Source organism: Triticum urartu, chromosome 5A, assembly GCF_056163025.1.
Source record: "Triticum urartu cultivar PI428250 chromosome 5A, HENAU_Tu73, whole genome shotgun sequence".
Classification (NCBI taxonomy): Eukaryota; Viridiplantae; Streptophyta; class Magnoliopsida; order Poales; family Poaceae; genus Triticum; species Triticum urartu.
The window spans coordinates 300,450,954-300,472,485 of NC_141877.1; the positions used below are offsets into that span (position 1 = coordinate 300,450,954).

Genomic DNA, 21,532 nt, shown 5'->3' on the forward strand with positions numbered 1-21,532 from the left:
GATGATAGTCCCACATACTTGTGGCACTGCCGCCTTGGTCACATAGGTGTCAAACGCATGAAGAAGCTCCGTGCAGATGGACTTTTAGAGTATCTTGATTACGAATCATTTGACACGTGCGAACCATGCCTCATGGGTAAAATGACCAAGACTCTGTTCTCAGGAACAATGGAGCGAGCAACCAACTTATTGGAAATCATACGTACTGATGTGTGCGGTCCAATGAGTGTTGAGGCTCGCGGTGGTTATCGTTATGTTCTCACCCTCACTGATGACTTGAGTAGATATGGGTATGTCTATTTAATGGAACACAAGTCTGAGACCTTTGAAAAGTTCAAGGAATTTCAGAGTGAGGTTGAGAATCAACGTGACAGGAAAATCAAGTTCTTGCGATCAGATCGTGGAGGAGAATACTTGAGTCACGAATTTGGCACACACTTAAGAAAAAGTGGAATAGTTTCACAACTCACGTCGCCTAGAACACCTCAGCATAATGGTGTGTCCGAACGTCGTAATCGCACTCTATTAGATATGGTGCGATCTATGATGTCTCTTACCGATTTACCACTATCATTTTGGGGCTATGCTTTAGAGACTGTCGCATTCACTTTAAATAGGGCTCCGTCGAAATCCGTTGAGACGACACCGTATGAATTATGGTTTGGGAAGAAACCTAAGCTGTCGTTTCTAAAAGTTTGGGGATGCGATGCTTATGTCAAGAAACTTCAACCTGAAAAGCTCGAACCCAAGTCGGAAAAATGCGTCTTCATAGGATACCCTAAAGAAACTATTGGGTATACCTTCTACCTCAGATCCGAAGGCAAGATCTTTGTTGCCAAGAATGGATCCTTTCTAGAGAAGGAGTTTCTCTCGAAAGAAGTAAGTGGGAGGAAAGTAGAACTTGATGAAGTATTACCTCTTGAACCGGAAAGTGGCGCAACTCAGGAAAATGTTCCTGTGGTGCCTGCACCAATTAGAGAGGAAGTTAATGATGATGATCAAGATACTTCTGATCAAGCTCCTACTGAAATTCGAAGGTCCACAAGGACACGTTCCGCACCAGAATGGTATGGAAACCCTGTCTTGGAAATCATGTTGTTAGACAACGGTGAACCTTCGAACTATGAAGAAGCGATGGCGGGCCCGGATTCCGACAAATGGCTGGAAGCCATGAAATCCGAGATAGGATCCATGTATGAAAACGAAGTATGGACTTTGACTGACTTTCCCGTAGAGCGGCGAGCCATAGAAAATAAATGGATCTTTAAGAAGAAGACATACGCGGATGGTAATGTGACCATCTATAAAGCTCGGCTTGTCGCTAAGGGTTATCGACAAGTTCAAGGGGTTGACTACGATGAGACTTTCTCACCGGTAGTGAAGCTGAAGTCCGTCCGAATCATGTTAGCAATTGCCGCATTCTATGATTATGAGATATGGCAAATGGACGTCAAAACGGCATTCCTTAATGGTTTCCTTAAGGAAGAATTGTATATGATGCAGCCGGAAGGTTTTGTCGATCCTAAGAATGCTGACAAGGTGTGCAAGCTCCAACGCTCGATTTATGGGCTGGTGCAAGCATCTCGGAGTTGGAACATTCGCTTTGATGAGATGATCAAAGCGTTTGGGTTTATGCAGACTTATGGAGAAGCCTGCGTTTACAAGAAAGTGAGTGGGAGCTCTGTAGCATTTCTCATATTATATGTAGATGACATACTTTTGATGGGAAATGATATAGAGCTTTTGGACAGCATTAAGGCCTACTTGAATAAGAGTTTTTCAATGAAGGACCTTGGAGAAGCTGCTTATATATTAGGCATCAAGATCTATAGAGATAGATCAAGACGCCTCATAGGTCTTTCGCAAAGCACATACCTTGATAAGATATTGAAGAAGTTCAATATGGATCAGTCTAAGAAGGGGTTCTTGCCTGTGTTGCAAGGTGTGAAATTGAGCTCAGCTCAATGTCCGACCACGGCAGAAGATATAGAAGAGATGAGTGTCATCCCCTATGCCTCAGCCATAGGTTCTATTATGTATGCCATACTGTGTACCAGACCTGATGTAAACCTTGCCGTAAGTTTGGTAGGTAGGTACCAAAGTAATCCCGGCAAGGAACACTGGACAGCGGTCAAGAATATCCTGAAGTACCTGAAAAGGACTAAGGAAATGTTTCTCATTTATGGAGGTGACAAAGAGCTCGTCGTAAAGGGTTACGTCGACGCTAGCTTCGACACAGATCTGGATGACTCTAAGTCACAAACCGGACACGTGTATATTTTGAATGGTGGGGCAGTAAGCTGGTGCAGTTGCAAGCAGAGCGTCGTGGTGGGATCTACATGTGAAGCAGAGTACATGGCAGCCTCGGAGGCAGCGCATGAAGTGATTTGGGTGAAGGAGTTCATCACCGACCTAGGAGTCATACCCAATGCGCCGGGGCCGATCAAACTCTTCTGTGACAACACTGGAGCTATTGCACTTTCCAAGGAGCCCAGGTTTCACAAGAAGACCAGGCACATCAAGCGTCGCTTCAACTCCATTCATAAAAATGTTCAAGATGGAGACATAGATATTTGTAAAGTACATACGGACCTGAATGTAGCAGATCCGTTGACTAAACCTCTCCCTAGAGCAAAACATGATCAACACCAGAATTCCATATTCATCACAATGTAACTAGATTATTGACTCTAGTGCAAGTGGGAGACTGTTGGAAATATGCCCTAGAGGCAATAATAAAAGGATTATTATTGTATTTCCGTGTTCATGATAATTGACCTTTATTCATGCTATAATTGTGTTATCCGGAAATCGTAATACATGTGTGAATACATAGACACCAACATGTCCCTAGTAAGCCTCTAGTTGACTAGCTCGTTGATCAACAGATAGTCATGGTTTCCTGACTATGGACATTGAATGTCATTGATAACGAGATCACATCATTAGGAGAATGATCTGATGGACAAGACCCAATCCTAAACATAGCACAAGATCGTATAGTTCGTTTGCTAGAGTTTTTCCAATGTCAAGTATCTTTTCCTTAGACCATGAGATCGTGTAACTCCCGGATACCGTAGGAGTGCTTTGGGTGTACCAAACGTCACAATGTAACTGGGTGACTATAAAGGTACACTACGGGTATCTCCGAAGGTGTCTGTTGGGTTGACACGGATCAAGACTGGGATTTGTCACTCCGTATGACGGAGAGGTATCTCTGGGCCCACTCGGTAATGCATCATCATAATGAGCTCAAAGTGACCAAGTGTCTGGTCACGGGATCATGCATTACGGTACGAGTAAAGTGATTTGCCGGTAACGAGATTGAACGAGGTATTGGGATACCGACGATCGAATCTCGGGCAAGTAACGTACCGATTGACAAAGGGAATTGTATACGGGGTTGCTTGAATCCTCGACATCGTGGTTCATCCGATGAGATCATCGAGGAGCATGTGGGAGCCAACATGGGTATCCAGATCCCGCTGTTGGTTATTGACCGGAGAGCCATCTCGGTCATGTCTACATGTCTCCCGAACCTGTAGGGTCTACACACTTAAGGTTCAGTGACGCTAGGGTTGTAGAGATATGAATATGCAGTAACCCGAAAGTTGTTTGGGGTCCCGGATGAGATCCTAGACGTCACGAGGAGTTCCGGAATGGTCCGAAGGTGAAGAATTATATATAGGAAGTGCAGTTTCGGCCATCGGGAGAGTTTCGGGGGTCACCGGTATTGTACCAGGACCACCGGAAGAGTCCCGGGGGTCCACCGGGTGGGGCCACCCATCCCGGAGGGCCCCATGGGCTAAGTGGGGAGGGGAACCAGCCCATAGTGGGCTGGTGCGCCCCCCTTCACCCACCCCATGCGCCTAGGGTTGGGAACCCTAGGGTGGGGGGGCGCCCCACCTGGCTTGGGGGGCACTCCACCCCTTGGCCGCCGCCCCCCCTAGGAGATCCCATCTCCTAGGGCCGGCGTGCCCCCTAGGTGGCCTATATAAAGGGGGGAGGGAGGGGCAGCCGCACCCTTGAGTCTTGGCGCCTCCCTCTCCCCTGCTACACCTCTCCCTCTCGTAGTAGAACGACGAAGCCTTGCTGCGGTGACCCCTGCATCCACCACCACGCCGTCGTGCTGCTGGATCTTCATCAACCTCTCCTTCCCCTTGCTGGATCAAGATGGAGGAGACGTCACGCTGACTGTACGTGTGTTGAACGTGGAGGTTTCATCTGTTCGACGCTAGGATCTCCGGTGATTTGGATCACGTCGAGTACGACTTCCTCATCCCCGTTCTTTGAGCGCTACCGCGGGTGATCTACAAAGGTATGTAGATGCAATCCGATCACTCGTTGCTAGATGAACTCATAGATGGATCTTGGTGAAACCGTAGGAAAATTTTTCTTTTCTGCAATGTTCCCCCTAACTGTGCACCGTTGCGAAGGTTCGTTGTTTCGAAGCACCACGTGATGATCGGGTGTGATAGATTCTAACATTCGAATACAATGGGTGTTGACAAGCCAAGCATGTACAGACATGGCCTCGGGACACATGCGAAACACTTAGGTTGACTTGAAGAGCCTAGCATGTACAGACATGGCCTCGGAACACGGATGACCGAATGGTCGAACATGAGTCATATAGAAGATACGATCAACATGAGATGTTCACCGTTGATGACTAGTCTGTCTCACGTGATGATCGGACATGGCCTAGTCGATTTAGATCATGTTTCACTTAGATGACTAGAGGGATGTCTATGTGAGTGGGAGTTCATTAAATAATTTGATTAGATGAACTCAATTATCATGAACATAGTCTTAATTATCTTTGCAAATATGTTGTAGATAAATAGCTCACGTTGTAGCTCCCCATTTCAATACGTTCCTAGAGAAAGATTAAGTTGAAAGATATTGTAAGCAATGATGCAGACTGGGTCCGTAGTACGAGGAGTGTCCTCACTGCTACACAAAGGCTTACGTCTTTGATGCACCGCTCGATGTGCAAACCCCTACAACATCGTCTGTGGATGTTGTGAACACCTGACAGACACATTCTGATGACTACCTGATAGTTTAGTGCACCATGCTTTACGGCTTAGAATCGGGATTCCAATGACGTTTTGAATGCCATAGAACATATGAGATGTTCCAAGAGCTGAAATTGGGATTTCAGGCTCATGCCCGTGTTGAGAGGTGTGAGACCTCTGACAAGTTCTTTTGCCAACAAGATGGAGGAGAATAGCTCAGCTAATGAGCATGTGCTCAGAATGTCTGGGTGCTACAATCACTTAAATCAAGTGGGAGTTAAACTTCCAGATAAGATAGTGATTGATAGAGTTCTCTAGCCACTATCACTAAGCTACTAGATCTTCGTGATGAACTATGACATGCAAGGGATGGAGTTGATCCAGGAGCTGTTCGCGGTGCTTAAGACCGCAAAAGGTAGAAATCAAGAAGGAGCATAAAGTGTTGATTGTTTAACAAGACCACTGGTTTCAAGAATAGCAAGGGCTAGAAGGGAAACTTCATGGATGGCAAACCAGTTGCCGCTCCAGTGAAGGAACCCAAGGTTGAACCCAAACCCGAGACTAAGTGTTTCTATTGTAAGGGGAACGGTCACTGGTAGCGGAATTACCCCAAATGCATGGTAGATAAGAAGGCTGGCAACTTCAACAAAATTTATACGTGTTATTAATGTGTACCTCACTAGTACTCCTGGTAGCACCTGGGTATTGGATACCGATTCAGTTACTATTATTGGTGACTTGAAGCAAAAGCTACGGACTAAACGGAGACTGGCTAAGGGCGAGGTGATGATGTGTGTTGGAAGTGTTTCCAAATTTGATGAGATCACCATTGCACGCTCCATCTGCCTTCGAGATTAGTGTTGAACCTAGATAAATGTTATCAGGTGTCTACGTTGAGCATGAATATGATTAGATCATGTTCATTGCAATACGGTTATTCATTTAAGTTAGAGAATAATGGTTATTCTATTTACATGAATAATACCTTTCATGGTCATGCACCCTATGTGAATGGTTCATTATATCTCGATCGTAGTAATACACATGTTCACGCCAAAAGATGTAGAGTTAATAACGATAGTACCACTTTCTTGTGGCACTGCTGCTTAGGTCATATTGGCGTAAGATGCATGAAGAAACTCCATGTCGATGGATGCTTGGAGTCACTTGATTTTGAATCGCTTGACACATGCGAGCCATGCCTCATGGGCAGGATGACTAAGACCCCGTTTTCAGGTACAATGAAATGGGCAAGTGACTTATTGGAAATCATACATGCTGATGCATGTGATCCAATGAGAATTGAAGCGTGCGGTGGATATCGCTATTTTCTCATGTTCACTGACGATTTGAGTAGATATAGGTATATTTACTTATTGAAGCACAAGTCTGAAACGTTTGAAAGGTTCAAGCGATTTCAGAGTGAAGTTAAGAACCATCATAAGAAGAAGATCAAATTCCTACGATCTGATCGATGAGAATTTCTGAGTTATGAGTTTGGCAATCACTTAAGACATTGTGGAATTGTTTCACAGTTGAAGCCACCTGGAACACCATTGGGTTATGGTGTGTCCGGACGTTGTAATCGAACCTTATGAGATATGGTGCGATCTATGATGTCTCTTACCGATCTACCGTTTCATTTTGAGGTTATGCGTTAGAGACAGCTGCATTCACTTTAGATGGGACACCATCTAAGTCCGTTGAGACGACGTCATGTGAACATTGCTTTGGCAAGAAACCAAAGTTGTTGTGTCTTAATGTTTGGGGCTGCGATGCTTAAGGCTTCAGCCGGAGAAGCTCGAACCCAAAGCGGACAAACACATCTTCATAGGATACCCAAAGGTGACAGTTGGGTACACCTTCTATCTCATATCCGAGGGCAAATTGTTTGTCGCTAAGAACGGGTCCTTTCTCGAGAAGGAGTTTCTCTCGAAAGAATTGAGTGGGAGGAAGATAGAACTTGATGAGGTCATCGAACCTTTACTTCAACCAGAGAGTGATGCAACATAGAAAGATGTTTTCTGTGGCGCCTACGTCTGTTGAAGAGGAAGTTAATGATAGTGATCATGAAGCTTCGGATCAAGTTGCTATCGAACCTCATAGGTCGACAAGGATATGTACTACTCCTGAGTGGTACGGTAATCCTGTCTTAGATATCATGTTGTTAGACAACAATGAACCTACAAGCTATGGAGAAGCGATGATGGGCCCGTATTCCGACAAATGGTTAGAAGCCATGAAATCCGAGATAGGATCCATGTATCAGAACAAAGTATGGACTTTGGTGGACTTGCCCGATAATTGGCAAGCCATTGAGATAAATGGATCTTTAAGAAGAATACGGACGTGGACGGTAATGTTACCATCTATGAAGCTCGACTTGTGGGAAAGAGTCTTTTCACAAGTTCAAGGAGTTGACTACGATGAGAATTTCTCACCCGTAGTGATGCTTAAGTCCGTCGGAATCATGTTAGCATTAGTTGTGTTTTTCGATTATGAAATCTGACAGATGGATGTCAAAAACAAGTTTTCTTACCAGTTTTCGTAAGAAAGAGTTGTATGTGATACAATCAAAGTTTTGTCGATCCTAAGGATGCTAAAAGGTATGCTGGCTCCAGCGATCCTACTCTGGACTAGAGCAAGCATCTCGGAGTCAGAATATATGCTTTGATGGAGTGATCAAAGCTTTTAGGTTTATACAATGTTTGCTAGAAACTTGTATTTACAAGAAAGTGAGTGGGAGCACTACAACATTTCTGATAAGTATATGTGGATGACATATTGTTGATCCGAAATAATGTAGAATTTTTGGAAAGCATAAACGGTTGTTTGAAGGGTGTTTTTCAAAGGAAGACCTGGATAAAGCTGCTTACATATTGGGCATCAAGATCTGTAGAAATAGATCAATACGCCTGATGATACTTTCAAAGAACGCACACCTTGACTTGTTTTTGAAGGAGTTCAAAATAGATCAGTCAAAGAAGGGGTTCTTACCTGATTAGTAAGGTGTGAAGTTGAGTAAGACTCCAAGATTGACCACGGCAGAAGAAAGTGGAAGGACGAAGGTCGTCCCCTATGCTTTTTTCATAGGCCCTATATGGTATGCCATGCTGAGTACCGCACCTGATGTGTGCCTTGCCATATGTCTGGCAAGAGGGTACAAAGGCGATCTAGGACTGGATCACCAGATAGCGGTCGAAATTATCCTTAGAGGAATAAGGAAATGTTTCTCGGTTATGGAGATGATAAAGAGTTCGACGTAAAGAGTTACGTCGATGCAAGCTTAACACCTATCCGGATAGCTCTGAGTAGAGATACCGGATACGTATAATGGAGCAACAATTTGGAATAGCTCCAAGTGGAACGTGGTAGCAACATCTACGATATGACATAAAGTTTTGCGAAATACATAGGGATCTAAATATGGCAAGACCCGTTGACTACAACCTCTCTCACAAGCATAACATGATCAAACCCAGAAATCTTTGAGTGTTTATCACATAGTGATGTGAACTAGATCACTGAGTCTAGTATACTCTTGGATGTTGGTCACATGGCGATGTGACCTGTGAGTGTTAATCGCATGGCAATGTGAACTAGATTATTGACTCTAGTGCAAGTGGGAGACTGTTGGAAATATGCCCTAGAGGCAATAATAAATTAGTTATTATATCATATTTCATTGTTCATGATAATCGTTTATTATCCATGCTAGAATTGTATTGATAGGAAACTCAGATACATGTGTGGATACATAGACAACACCATGTCCCTAGTAAGCCCCTAGTTGACTAGCTCGTTGATCAATAAGATGGTTACGGTTTCCTGACCATGGACATTGGATGTCGTTGATAACGGGATCACATCATTAGGATAATGATGTGATGGACAAGACCCAATCCTAAGCCTAGCACAAGATCGTGTAGTTCGTATGCTAAAGCTTTTCTAATGTCAAGTATCATTTCCTTAGACCATGAGATTGTGCAACTCCCGGATACCGTAGGAATGCTTTGGGTGTACCAAACGTCACAACGTAACTGGGTGGCTATAAAGGTTCACTACAGGTATCTCCGAAAGTGTCTGTTGGGTTGGCATGAATCGAGACCGGGATTTGTCACTCCGTGAACGGAGAGGTATCTCTGGGCCCACTCGATAGGACATCATCATAATGTGCACAATGTGATCAAGGAGTTGATCACGGGATGATGTGTTACGGAACGAGTAAAGAGACTTGCCGGTAACGAGATTGAACAAGGTATCGGGATACCGACGATCGAATCTCGGGCAAGTATCGTACTGATAGACAAAGGGAATTGAATACGGGATTGATTGAATCCTCGACATCGTGGTTCATCTGATGAGATGATCTGGAACATGTGGGAGCCAACATGGGTATCCAGATCCCACTGTTGGTTATTGGTCGGAGAGTTGTCTCGGTCATGTCTGCATGGTTCCCGAACCCGTAGGGTCTACACGCTAGGGTTATTAGGAAGACTTGTATGTGATTACCGAATGTTGTTCGGAGTCCCGGATGAGATCCTGGACGTCACGAGGAGTTCCGGAATGGTCCAGAGGTAAAGATTTATATATGGAAAGTTGTTGTTCGGGTTCCGGGAAAAGTTCGGTTTTTTCCGGTATTGTACCGGGAAACTTCCGGAAGGTTCCGGAGGGGTCCGGAGGTCCGGAAAATGTTCCACCATGTCCAATACAGCAGCATGGGATGTAGGGGGGCGCCCTAACCTTAATGGGCCAAGGGCACCAGCCCCCCCCAAGGCCCATGCGCATGGGAGAGGGGAAACCCTAAGGGGGAGGGCCTCCACTTGACTTGGGAGGCACTCCTCCCCACCTTGGTCGCCGCCCCCAACCCTAGATGGGATCTAGGGGGGCCGGCCCCCCTCTCTCCTCACATATAAATAGTGGAGGGGTGGGAGGGCGGCCACACCCTTGATCCTGGCGCAGCCCCTCCCCTCTAATACCTCTCCTCCTCCCGTGAGCTTGGCGAAGCCCTGCCGGAGAATTGCCACTCCATCACCACCATGCCATCGTGCTGCTGTTGGACTCTCTTCCTCAACCTCTCCCTCCTCCTTGCTGGATCAAGGCGTGGGAGACGTCTCCGTTCCGTACGTGTGTTGAATGTGGAGGTGCCGTCCGTTCGGCGCTAGGATCATCGGTGATTTGGATCACGACGAGTATGACTCCATCAACCCCGTTCACTTGAACGCTTCCGCTTAGCGATCTACAAGGGTATGTAGATGCACTCTCCTTCCCCTTGTTGCTAGACTACTCCATAGATAGATCTTGGTGATGCGTAGAAAATTTTAAATTTCTGCTACGATCCCCAACAGACTGCATATAGCAGAAGATGGGCATCAGAGGGCCACCAGGGGGCCCACGAGGCAGGGGCGCGCCTAGGGGGGTAGGGCACGCCCCCACCCTCGTGGCCAGGGTGTGGCCCCCCTCTGGAACTTCTTGCGCTCAATATTTTTTATATATTCTGAAAATGACTTCCGTGAATTTTCAGGACTTTTGGAGCTGTGCAGAATAGGTCTCTAATATTTGCTCCTTTTCCAGCCCAGAATTCCAGCTGCCGGCCTTCTCCCTCTTTATGTAAACCTTGTAAAACAAGAGAGAATAGGCATAAATATTGTGACATAATGTGTAATAACAGCCCATAATGCAATAAATATCGATATAAAAGCATGATGCAAAATGGACGTATAAGTGGCTGCCATGGCCCCCACATATATGTTTTTTTCTGCATATATATATGATATTTTTTGAATATATGTTGATCTATGTTGATGTAATGTTGATGTATAGATATATATGTATGCATATATGATGATTTTTTGTTCAGCATCATATATGGTTTTTTTCTGCATATATATATATGATCATATGAATTTTTTTGTTCATAGATGTGATCTTTTGTTCATATACCATATGATGTTTTTATTTTTCATAGATGATCGATCATATTTGTTCATATGTATGCAAGCGAAGTCGTTGTCCTTAGTTGTACTGTTTAGGGTTTGGGTCGTCGAGGAAGGAAAATAAGGAAAAATAAGAAAAGAGGAAGAAGGAAGAAGGAAGAAGAAGAAAAATAAGAAGAGGAAGAAAAAAAAGAGAGGAGAAGGAGAAGGAATAGAGGAGAAGAAGAAAAATAGATATTCTATTTTTTTTCTTCTTCTCCTCTATTCCTTTCTTCTGCTCCTCTTTTTTTTCTTCTTTTTTTCTTCGACATGAGGGGGGGGGGGTCGATTAATAATAGAACTAGTTAAACTAGTTTATTTTTAGTAAGTGCTTAGTAGTTGAACTAATTGATTTTATAAAACTACTTTATTTTACTATAGAAGTAGTTTATTTTTAGTAAGTACTACTTTATTTTATTTATAGTAAGTGCTTAGTAGTTGAACTAGTTGATTTAATAAAACTACTTTATTTTACTATATATAGAAGTACTTCATGTTTAGTAAGTACTACTTTATTTTATTTATAGTAAGTGGTTAGTAGTTGAACTAGTTGATTTAATAAAACTACTTTATTTTACTATATAAGTATTTTATTTTTAGCAAGAAAATTAATAGAACTAGTTTATTTTTTTAGTTGAAGCAATTATTCCTGCATCGACGTCGACGATGCCTATCCCGCATGGTCGTAGTCGACTCGGCGGAGGAGGCCTGCTTGATCAAAGGGGCCATGTCCGGGACTGGGCTCCGCCGGGCTGGTATTGGGAGGTGCTACCTTCCAGGGGGCGTAGGTTGGTGAGGAGCCAGCCCGTCGCTGACCCGAACCTTGTTTGGTGGCGGTCGCGTGGGCCAGTGACGGTACCGAGGCTTCCGGACACCGCGGAGGTGGTACGTCACCGTGTCAGCGAGGAGGACGAGCACGTCCGTCTCTACATGGTTGCCTTGGAGGGCAGGTTCGACAATACCTTGCAGGTTCTTCAGGGATCTCACTGGAGCTATGATCCTGTGATGGTTCCTTCTCTTTGGGTGTCCACCGCCCGCGCTGATACCCGTCGGGCGCTACGGTTCTAGCTGTATTAGCGATGCGATATGTATGATACTATTTGAGGTGTATTAGTGATAATATTCGATGATGTACAGACGCAAGAGATGATTTATTTTTTCTTATAATTGAATGCATGGTAATTTGAATACTACTTTATTTTACGATTTATTTTTTCTTATTGAATCTCAAATTGGAAAACTACTCCTACTTTGAATGCTAAAATTGAAGAGCACTATGCAAGGCGTATGCATTTGATTAGTTGATAGCTTATAGGGTTTTTGTTTTTGTAGACCGATAGTCAACCCGTGATGAATAATAATGATCTAATTTAATTTTCATAGTACATATATTGAATCGTACAAGTTTAATCTTTGAATTATGAACGTAGGAAATGTCGTCATCAGACGACAAAAGTCTCCCGGGGCAGTGCAGCTGGTGCAACGACGACCAAGGTCTGTGCGACAGGCCTCACCTGGACGAAGATCGGTGCTTCAGCATTAAGCTCCAGGAGACCTTCGATGTTGAAACGGTACGCAACAACGAAAATTGTTTTTTTCTAATTAATCATGACTTCAACTATTTCAACGTGTACTTTTCATCTTTTACAATTTGAGTAGCTTATCCCATGCCATGCAAGACGCTATGTCTTGGAGAGGATGGGTTTTGAAGACCATGAAAATTTCGAAACAAATAAAATTCACCTAAGGACCCATCATGATGTGGATTTTGAAGTAAATCTGTATAATTCTAAGAGCATAACCCATTTTGGTTGCAAAAATTGGGAAGCACTTTGCAAGATGTATGGTTTTTATGAGGGTATGCTTGTCACCATGGATCTTGGTGATCCTGACATCAACCAAGACAATATGGACATTTGGGTCCTTGTTGATACGCTTCCAATTCTACCGCTATGTGAGTTTCTCAAACATAGTTATTAACTAATTTATATTGTTCATTTCAAAATAGTTGACAGCTTATTTCCATTGCCAGCTTATTTTCATTGTTCAAACAATGTGCGGAACATGGTAGACAGAACCTACTACGCCGATGGCTCTGAGTTAACTTATCAGGAGAAAAATCATCTGGTCACATTTTGTACTGATCTTGAGAAGTACAATATCTATAATAAAACTCCTCCACATTATGGTCAATACATGCCACTAGCGCACGTGTTGAACTACGGTAACATCCATGGAGATGCCATGGTAAGATTTTTTACTATTACGACATCCGTGCATCTTTTGCATAAATTCTTTTAAAACTTAACTACATTGCTAACTACGAAGTTATTACTATGTTTTTCAACAGAAAATTCCGGATGATTGTGTGCCTCATATGATGTATCACAATGGCCGCCTTGATGTTTTAAACATGCAGCCAGGTCATCCTACGAATCTCACGTGTCCATATCGGATTTCTAAAAGAAGTGGAGACATGAAAATCACATAATGGAAAAAATGTATGGACAGTCGTAAGGAGGTTCTTGGAAGCAAAAGGAAGCGAAGCACAAGAATTGGAGACATGATGATCTCCATTCTCCATAATGTAGAGTCAGGGCCTATATTGTTTTATGTTATTTTACCTTAAATAGGGTATTTAGGTCCTACCTTATACTGATGATCATGTGCTAAGAACAATTAAGTAGGGTTGGCTCAATGACTATGAGGATGATGATCGTATGACTTGTTATTAGCAGAAGTTGTATGATGGTGATTAGTAGGACTTGTTATTATGATGATGCATGATGCGAGCATGAAGAGCTATTATATATCAGTGGATGAAATGAACATGAATTGGATTGAAGTGAAGTCAACATGCATGTGGTGCATATCGAAAGTAGTACTAATCCAAACTTGATCAAGTTAGGATTAGTATTATTTTCTACATGCACCTCATATATATTGCCTTCACTTCAATCTAAGCCATGTTTAGGCGTAGTAGTAGCGTTGGTAAACCAAGCACGGAGATAAGAGAGGACGCTTCTCTCTATTAGCTAGCTAACACCCTAAATTAACCCCCCCAAACCCCCTAAACCACCCCCTTTCAAAAAAACAAAAACCTCAGCTCCTGCCAGCTGCTGACACGTGGATGCCTTTTGGTCCCGGTTGGTGCCACCAACCGGGACCAAAGGCCCTCCTGCCTGGACTCGCCGCAGCGGCCACATGGAGGCCTATCTGTCCCGGTTGGTGTAAGAACCGGGACTAAAGGTGTAGGGCTTTAGTAACGACCCTGTAGTCCTGGTTCCCCAACCGGGACAAATGGGCCTTACGAACTGGGACAAATGGCCGTTTTTCTACTAGTGCGAAGCTGGGACTCGAATGCCGCCCCGCGCCGCTCGCAAGCCCCACGCTGCCCCGCATCTGCCAGGAAGGGAGGCCGGCCTGCCGCCGCCCATGCCATGAGGGCTTTGCCCTGCGGCTGATACGTCCATTTTGCATCATTTCTTCCTACTGTTATTTTCAATGTTTTTGGTCATTATTTCACTTTATAAAGCAATTCTAATGCGTTTTCTCTCTTATTTAGCAAGTTTCACATGAAGAGGGAGATTGCCGGCAGGACCCGAAAAGGCTACATCAGAGATAGATATTCTCCAGAGATCCAAATGACCTAAAAATTTATGGAGAATTGTTTTGGAATTAATAAAAAATATTGGAAGAAGAATCATTGGGAGGGGCCCCGCCAAGGAGTCACAAGCTCAGGTGGCGCCCCCCTGGGGCACCCCATGTGAGCTCGTGGCTCCACCAGTAGGCCTCCATGGTCCCCCTTCTCCTATGATATACTATTTTCCCTAGAAAAAAAAATCAAAAGAAGACTTTCGGGACGAAGTGCCGCCGTCCCGAGGTGGAACATGGGCAGGAGCACTTTTGCTCTTTGGCTGAGCAATTCCGCTAGGATACTTCCCTTTCGAAAGGGGGAAATCGAATCCATCGATATCACCAACGTTCTAATCATCGTGGGAGGACCAATCTTCATCAACAACTTCATCAGCACCATCTCCTCTCAAAAACCCTAGTTCATCTCTTGTATTCAATCTTTGCCTCAAAACCTCAAATTGGTACTTGTGGGTTGCTAGTAGTGTTGATTACACCTTGTAGTTGATGCTAATTGGTTTATTTGGTGGAAGATTATATGTTCAGATCCATAAGCATATTCAGTACACCTCTGATCTTGAACATGAATATGATTTGTGAGTAGTTACTTTTGTTGTTGAGGACAGGGGAGAAGTCTTGTTATAAGTAATCATGTAAAGTTGGTATTCATTTAATATTTCGATGATATGCATGTTGTTTTTCCTTTAGTGGTGTCATGTGAATGTCGACTACATGACACTTCACCATACTTGGGCCTAACGGAAGGTATTGGGGAGCAATAAGTATATGATTGGTTACGAGATGACATAAACTTAAACCCTAGTTTATGCATTATTTCGTAAGGGACTGATTGGGAACCATATGTTTCTTAATTCTTCTTTCGTAGCTGTGGATTATTGCAAGAGGGGTTAATCATAAGAGGGTTGCTTGTTCAAGTAAGAATGACACCCTAGTACCGGTCCACCTATATATCAAATTATCAAAGTAGTGAACACGAATCAAGTAAGCATGATGAACGTGACTAGACGAGGATTCCCATGTGTCCTCGAGAATGCTTTGCTTACTATAAGAGAACTTTCTGGCTTTTCCTTTGCTATAAAAAGGATTGGGCCATCTTGCTACACCTTTGTTACTATTGCTACTTGTTAATTGTTATGGATTGCCTTGATACAAAACTATCTGGCACCGCTACTTTCAGTACTTGCAAAGAATACCTTGCTAAAAACCACTTCTCATTTCCTTCTGCTCCTTGTTTGGTTCGACACTCTTACTTATCGAAAGGACTACGATTGATCACCTATACTTGTGGGTTATCAAGAATCTTTTCTGGCGCCATTTCCGGGGAGTGAAGCGCCTTTGGTAAGTGGTATTTGGTAAGAAAACATTTTTATTACATGCTAAAATTTACTATTACTTGTCACTATGGAAAGTAATCCTTTGAGGGGCTTGTTCGGGGTATCTTCACCTTGATCAGAAGCAATAAGAGTTGCTCCTCAACCTACTGAAAATATTTACTTTGAGATTCCTTCGGGTATTTTAGAGAAACTGCTAACTAATCCTTATGTAGGAGATGGAACTATACATCCTGATATGCACCTAATTTATGTCGATTAAGTTTGTGGATTGTTTAAGCTTGCAGATTTATCCGAGGATGGAGTTAAGAAAAAATATTTCCCTTTGTATTTGGGGGGAGGCATTATCTTGGTACAGACTATTGGGTGATATTGGAGCATGGGACTAGAACTGGTTGAAGCTGGAATTCCACCAAAAAAATTATCCCATGCATTTGGTTCATCGTGATCGGAATTATATATATATATATACTTTTTGGTCTCGTGAAGGAGAAAGTATCGCTCAAGCTTGGGGGAAGCTTAAATATATGATGCACACATGCCCCAATCATGATCTCTCAAGAGAGGTGATTATACAAAACTTTTATGCTCGGCTTTCTTATGATGATAAAACAATGCTTGACACTTCTTCTGTTGGTTACTTTATGAAGAGAACTACTGAATTCAAATGGGATCTTATTGAAAGAATTAAATGTAACTATGAAGATTGGGAAATTGACAAAGGTAACAAGTCAGGTATAAATCTTGAATATGAGTGTGTTAAATCTTTTATTGAAACATATGATTTTCATAAGTTTAGCACAAAATATGGACTTGAGTCTGAAATAGTGGCTTCTTTCTGTGAATCCTTTGCTGCTCATGTTGATCTTGTCGGTGTCCTGAGAACAGGGGGTCCCCAGACTTGCCTGCCTACGGCCCACGGCGTGGCTCCACCAGCGGCCCTGTACGGCCCATCCTCATGAGCGAACACTCAAGGCCCTTGCGAGGGGCCAAGCCTCGCGAGGCGGACGACACAAGACCTCCTTGGGGGTGGCCTAACCAGGCTGGCTCATGAGGGGCGGGGAGATCAAGGCGAAGGGCACCCCGCGAGGTCCCTGTGACGCAAGCCATGACGACCAAGGCCAGGCGGGTGCCAGTGCACGCAGTGTCCTCGTTTCCTCTTTGGTGCTAAAGAGGCAAGCGTAGGCGAGGAGTCAGGAAAAGGTTTCCATCTCGGCGCAACAAGACCAAGACCAGTAGGACGATAGGACGGGGGTCACCATGGAGCCCAGGACGATGTCACCACCAGAACCTTTGGCAGGTGAATACCACCTTTTGTCAGGATAACTTGTACTAGTTGTCTCCCTTCGAATTTGGCCGTTGTTGGATCCCTTGCCGCCAACATTTGGGAAGAGGACCAGGGCCTCTATAAATAGGACTAGCCACCACAGTAGCTGGAGAGACCATTCAGACCATCCCCAACCACACAAGCTCTCCGAGCTCAAGGACGCCTCTCCTCAGAAGGCTATTCTTCCCTTGTACTTGTTCATGCTCAGCCCAAGAGGCAATCCACCACACCACACTGGAGTAGGGTATTACACCACAACGGTGGCCCAAACCAGTATAAACCCTGTGTCCTTTCTTCTGCGAGTTCGACGTGTTGAGCTTTGAGATTGTGGTCAGAGCGTGAGCTAGGTGGAGGAGAGATCTTCGTGCGCACCCCAGAGTTCGAACCTCAAGGGTTTTGCCGGAACCCTCCGACATTTTGCGTGCCAGGTAGGGGTGCGCTGAAGCTTTCCTTCCGTTGATCCACGTTCCAACGCTCCACCGCATCCATGGCAGATGCGCGTCAAGCGCCAGGCCGCCCTCGCCGCCCGTGTCACTCAGATGGCCCCTGTCGGCGGGCCTCCCCGTCGTTCCCCCTCACCTACTGCCAACGCTGCTACCGGCCCAGCAGCAAACGAGCAGCAAGCATCATCACTGCACCCCTCCGTGTGGCGGGATGGCCGCACGGCCACCCTGTCACTGACTCAGGCCGACTCATCATCTCACGCTCGTCGCATGCCCACGGACGCGTAGGCCGCACTGCTCATGGCACGTGAGCTCCCGCGCTACCGCCCGGTCGATGACCTCTACGAGGACTGGCTGGACCGCATCGCGGAGCTCATCAGTGCCGCTGGAGGCTCTCCTGCACCATCCCTCTCGCTGCTTCGCCCACCTCCACCCCCGGGCGACGTAGCTCATGGAGCGCCTCCGCCACCTCCACATCAAGATGGCGCCCTTGCGCTGAGAAGTGCAGCGCCACCGCCTCCTCCGCATCAAGATAGTGTCCTCGCCCCAAGACGCGCGGCCCCGCAGCATGATCTGCCACGCCGTGTGCTCGCGCAAAGAAGGAAGCTGACAGGAGGTCCCTCGACCGCAAGAAAACGCTCCTACTCTCCCGGCGCCACCACAACAAGACCGCGTGCTACCTGCGGCGGCGGTGCGTGGACATCAAGGGCAGGCTCCGCCCCTCCAGAGGGCCCTGATGGCCACAGTAGGCTGCCGCACCTTCACTCCCCAGCTGCGCACCATCGTTTGGCCAGGCAAGTTCAAGCCGGACCTGCCTTCGTGCTACGATGGCACCCCCGACCCCGCGGAGTTCCTGCAGCTCTACGAGTTGAGCATCGAGGCGGCCAACGACGACGAAAAAGTCATGGAAATCTGGTTTCCCATGGCTCTCAAGGATGGCGCCCGCTCGTGGCTCCTGAACCTGCTCGTGGGACCAATCTCCTCCCAGGGTGAGATGCGCGACCGCTTCATCGCCAACTTCTAGGGCACTCGCGACCGCCCTCCGGCCGCGGGTGACCTGCGCCGCATCAAGCAACAGCCAAAGGAGACCCTACAGAAGTACATCCAACGCTTCAACAGCGTCCGCCTTGAGATCCCCAAGGTGACGGACGAGGCCATCATCTCATGGTTTTCCGATGGCGTCCGCGATGTCAAGATGAAGGAGGAGCTTGCCATCCACGAGGAGCTATGCACGACTCTAGAGCTGTTCAACCTGGCGACCAAGTGTGCAAGAGCTGAGGAAGGGCGTCTCTCCCTCCTCGAGCTCCTTGCTACCGACCCAGAAGAGAAGAAAGCCAGGGTCAAGGACGTGAAGCGCAAGGGAGTAGCCGTGCTCGCGGCGGAGCCGGACACGAAGCGCGGGCGGGACCACCCCGAGTCGTCCAAAAGCAGCCGTTTGTTTTGCGCTTTCCACAACGTACACAGCCACAACACCAATGATTGTCAAGAGCTCAGGGCCAGCCGAGATGGACGCTTCGGTCGACGCCCCGAGCGCAACGACCAGGGCTACGGCCGAGGAGGAGGACGAAGTGGAGGACGCCGGGACAACCGTGGCCCTAGCCAGGAGTGGCGCGACCGGCCTTGTGAGGACCACTGGCAGGAGCAGCCTCGTGAGGGCACCTGGCACGACCAGCCTCGCAAGGACCATCCTCAGGGCAATCCTGGCCTCCCTCTGCTGCCGCCACCACCAAGAAGGAACGATGACCACCATCAGGACGAGGGGGCTGGGGGCTTCCAGGAGCCACGCGCCATCGCTTGCATCTTGGGCGGTGCTCAGGCCCCGGCTTCCCAGTGCATCTTCAAGCAGTTCTCTCGCGAGGTGAACGCGGCCCTTCGCAGGCTCGAGGCCACGTGCCCGCTCAGGTGGTCCAAGTACGCCATCACCTTCAGCTCAGCGGACCAGCTCAAATGCGCGGCGACTGCCGGCGTCCTCCCGATGCTCCGTTCACCCGTCATCAGCAATGTCCAAGCCACCAAGACCCTCATCGATGGCGGCGCGGGGCTCAGTGTCCTGTTCGTCGAGACGTTCGACGGCCTTCAAGTACCCTATGATCAACTACAGCCTACCAAGTCCTTCTCAGGAGTGACCGACGGCTCCACCACCCCGATAGGGCAAGTTCGTCTCCCTGTCACCTTCGGCTAGTGCGACAACTACCACACCGAGCTCATCGACTTTGACGTCGCCCACATCCGTCTGCCGTACAATGCCATCCTTGGGTACCCAGCATTAGCCAAGTTCATGGCAGTGACCCACCATGGCTACAACGTCCTCAAGATGCCAGGAAGCGGCAAAATCATCACAGTGCCCTGCGAAGAAAGAGATGCGGTATGCTCCCTCGAGCGCTCCTTGCAAGCTGCAGCAATCGAAGACCCTGACAGCGAGGGCACGCAGTACCCTCCCGAGGCCATCCCAAGAAGAAGAAGCAGCTACTCCGCACAGGGCCTTAGGGGGGCGATGTCTCTAGCAGCGCCATCTGAGGATCAGTGCCCGCACCTATGGCGCCTCCCTCCCTCGCATAGGAAGGCGCGCCCGGTGCCCTCCTCGGGCAGGGCTCGGGGGCTCTCTTCTAGAGGGCCTCAGACCTGGCCAACATCATGAGGGAGGCGCTCGGGCACGACATGGAGGCGTGCTTTGCGACATGTTTGCCTCAAGAGGGCACAAGGCAAGGAGTGCCAGGTGCCCAGGAGTACATCACCCAGGCAATTCAGGAGCTTCAAGAAGCAAGGACCATACACGGCGACCGCCGTCCACCCGGTGCAGCTCCCCATCCAGGTGAGGATGGCGGGCTGCGCGTCTGCCTCAACATTCCAGGGCTCAATAGGGCCACGTCTCAGAAGTGCTTCTGGCCGTCGCACGCTGGCCAGTGCAAGGGCCCACCTCACAGTTATGTTCGCATGCCGTTTGGCTTGCCGAACGCGACTATCACCTACCAGTAGCATCTACGAAGCATCCTCGCAGGCCAGGAGGCTAGGCATCACGCGGTCCTGGTGGAGATGGAGACGATCCTCAAGGAACCACCTGAGCCCCTAGAGCCTCCCGAGGCTCGGGGTCTTGGCGGCTCATGAGGAGCGACTTTTTCAGTGCGCGCCTTCAGCTACCCCAACATTCCTTCGAGAATGAAACCAGGTGACATTTTCTAAGTTTATTCAGCTGGGAGCGCCCCTCGGGGTCTATTATTCCCAGGTCGCATGTGCCTGTCCCTGCGGCATGTATCCTTTTGCATCTTTAGCTTACCCTACTGGGGGCGCCCCTCGGGCTGCATCATCCCCATGCCGCTCGGGTCTGTCCCGATGGAATGTATTGTCCTTAAACCTATCTGAGCTAACCTGTCGCTGTGCTTAAGATATTCTATGACTATCATGCGCTTATTTGATACCCCGCCCGCGACCGCCCTCGTTATCACGGGAGCCACGCGCCGGTTGTCTTTCTTTAGAATCCCTCGCATGAGTAGGCTAGTGTTGATGTCAAAACCGGCGGATCTCGGGTAGGGGGTCCCGAACTGTGCGTCTAAGGCGGATGGTAATAGGAGGCAGGGGACATGATGTTTTACCCAGGTTCGGGCCCTCTTGATGGAGGTAAAACCCTACGTCCTGCTTGATTATTCTTGATAATATGAGTAGTATAAGAGTAGATCTACCCCGAGATTGGAGAGGCTAAACCCTAGAAGCTATCCTATGGTATGATTGTATGTTGTCCTACGGACTAAAACCCTCCGGTTTATATAGACACCGGAGGGGGCTA

The 21,532-nt window shown here is 46.9% G+C and overlaps 1 pseudogene; it reads left to right on the top strand.

The window, feature by feature from the left end:
• The first annotated feature begins 18,946 nt into the window (after positions 1-18,946).
• On the top strand, positions 18,947-20,389 carry LOC147971131 (uncharacterized; annotated as a pseudogene).
• The last annotated feature ends 1,143 nt before the right edge of the window (positions 20,390-21,532 follow it).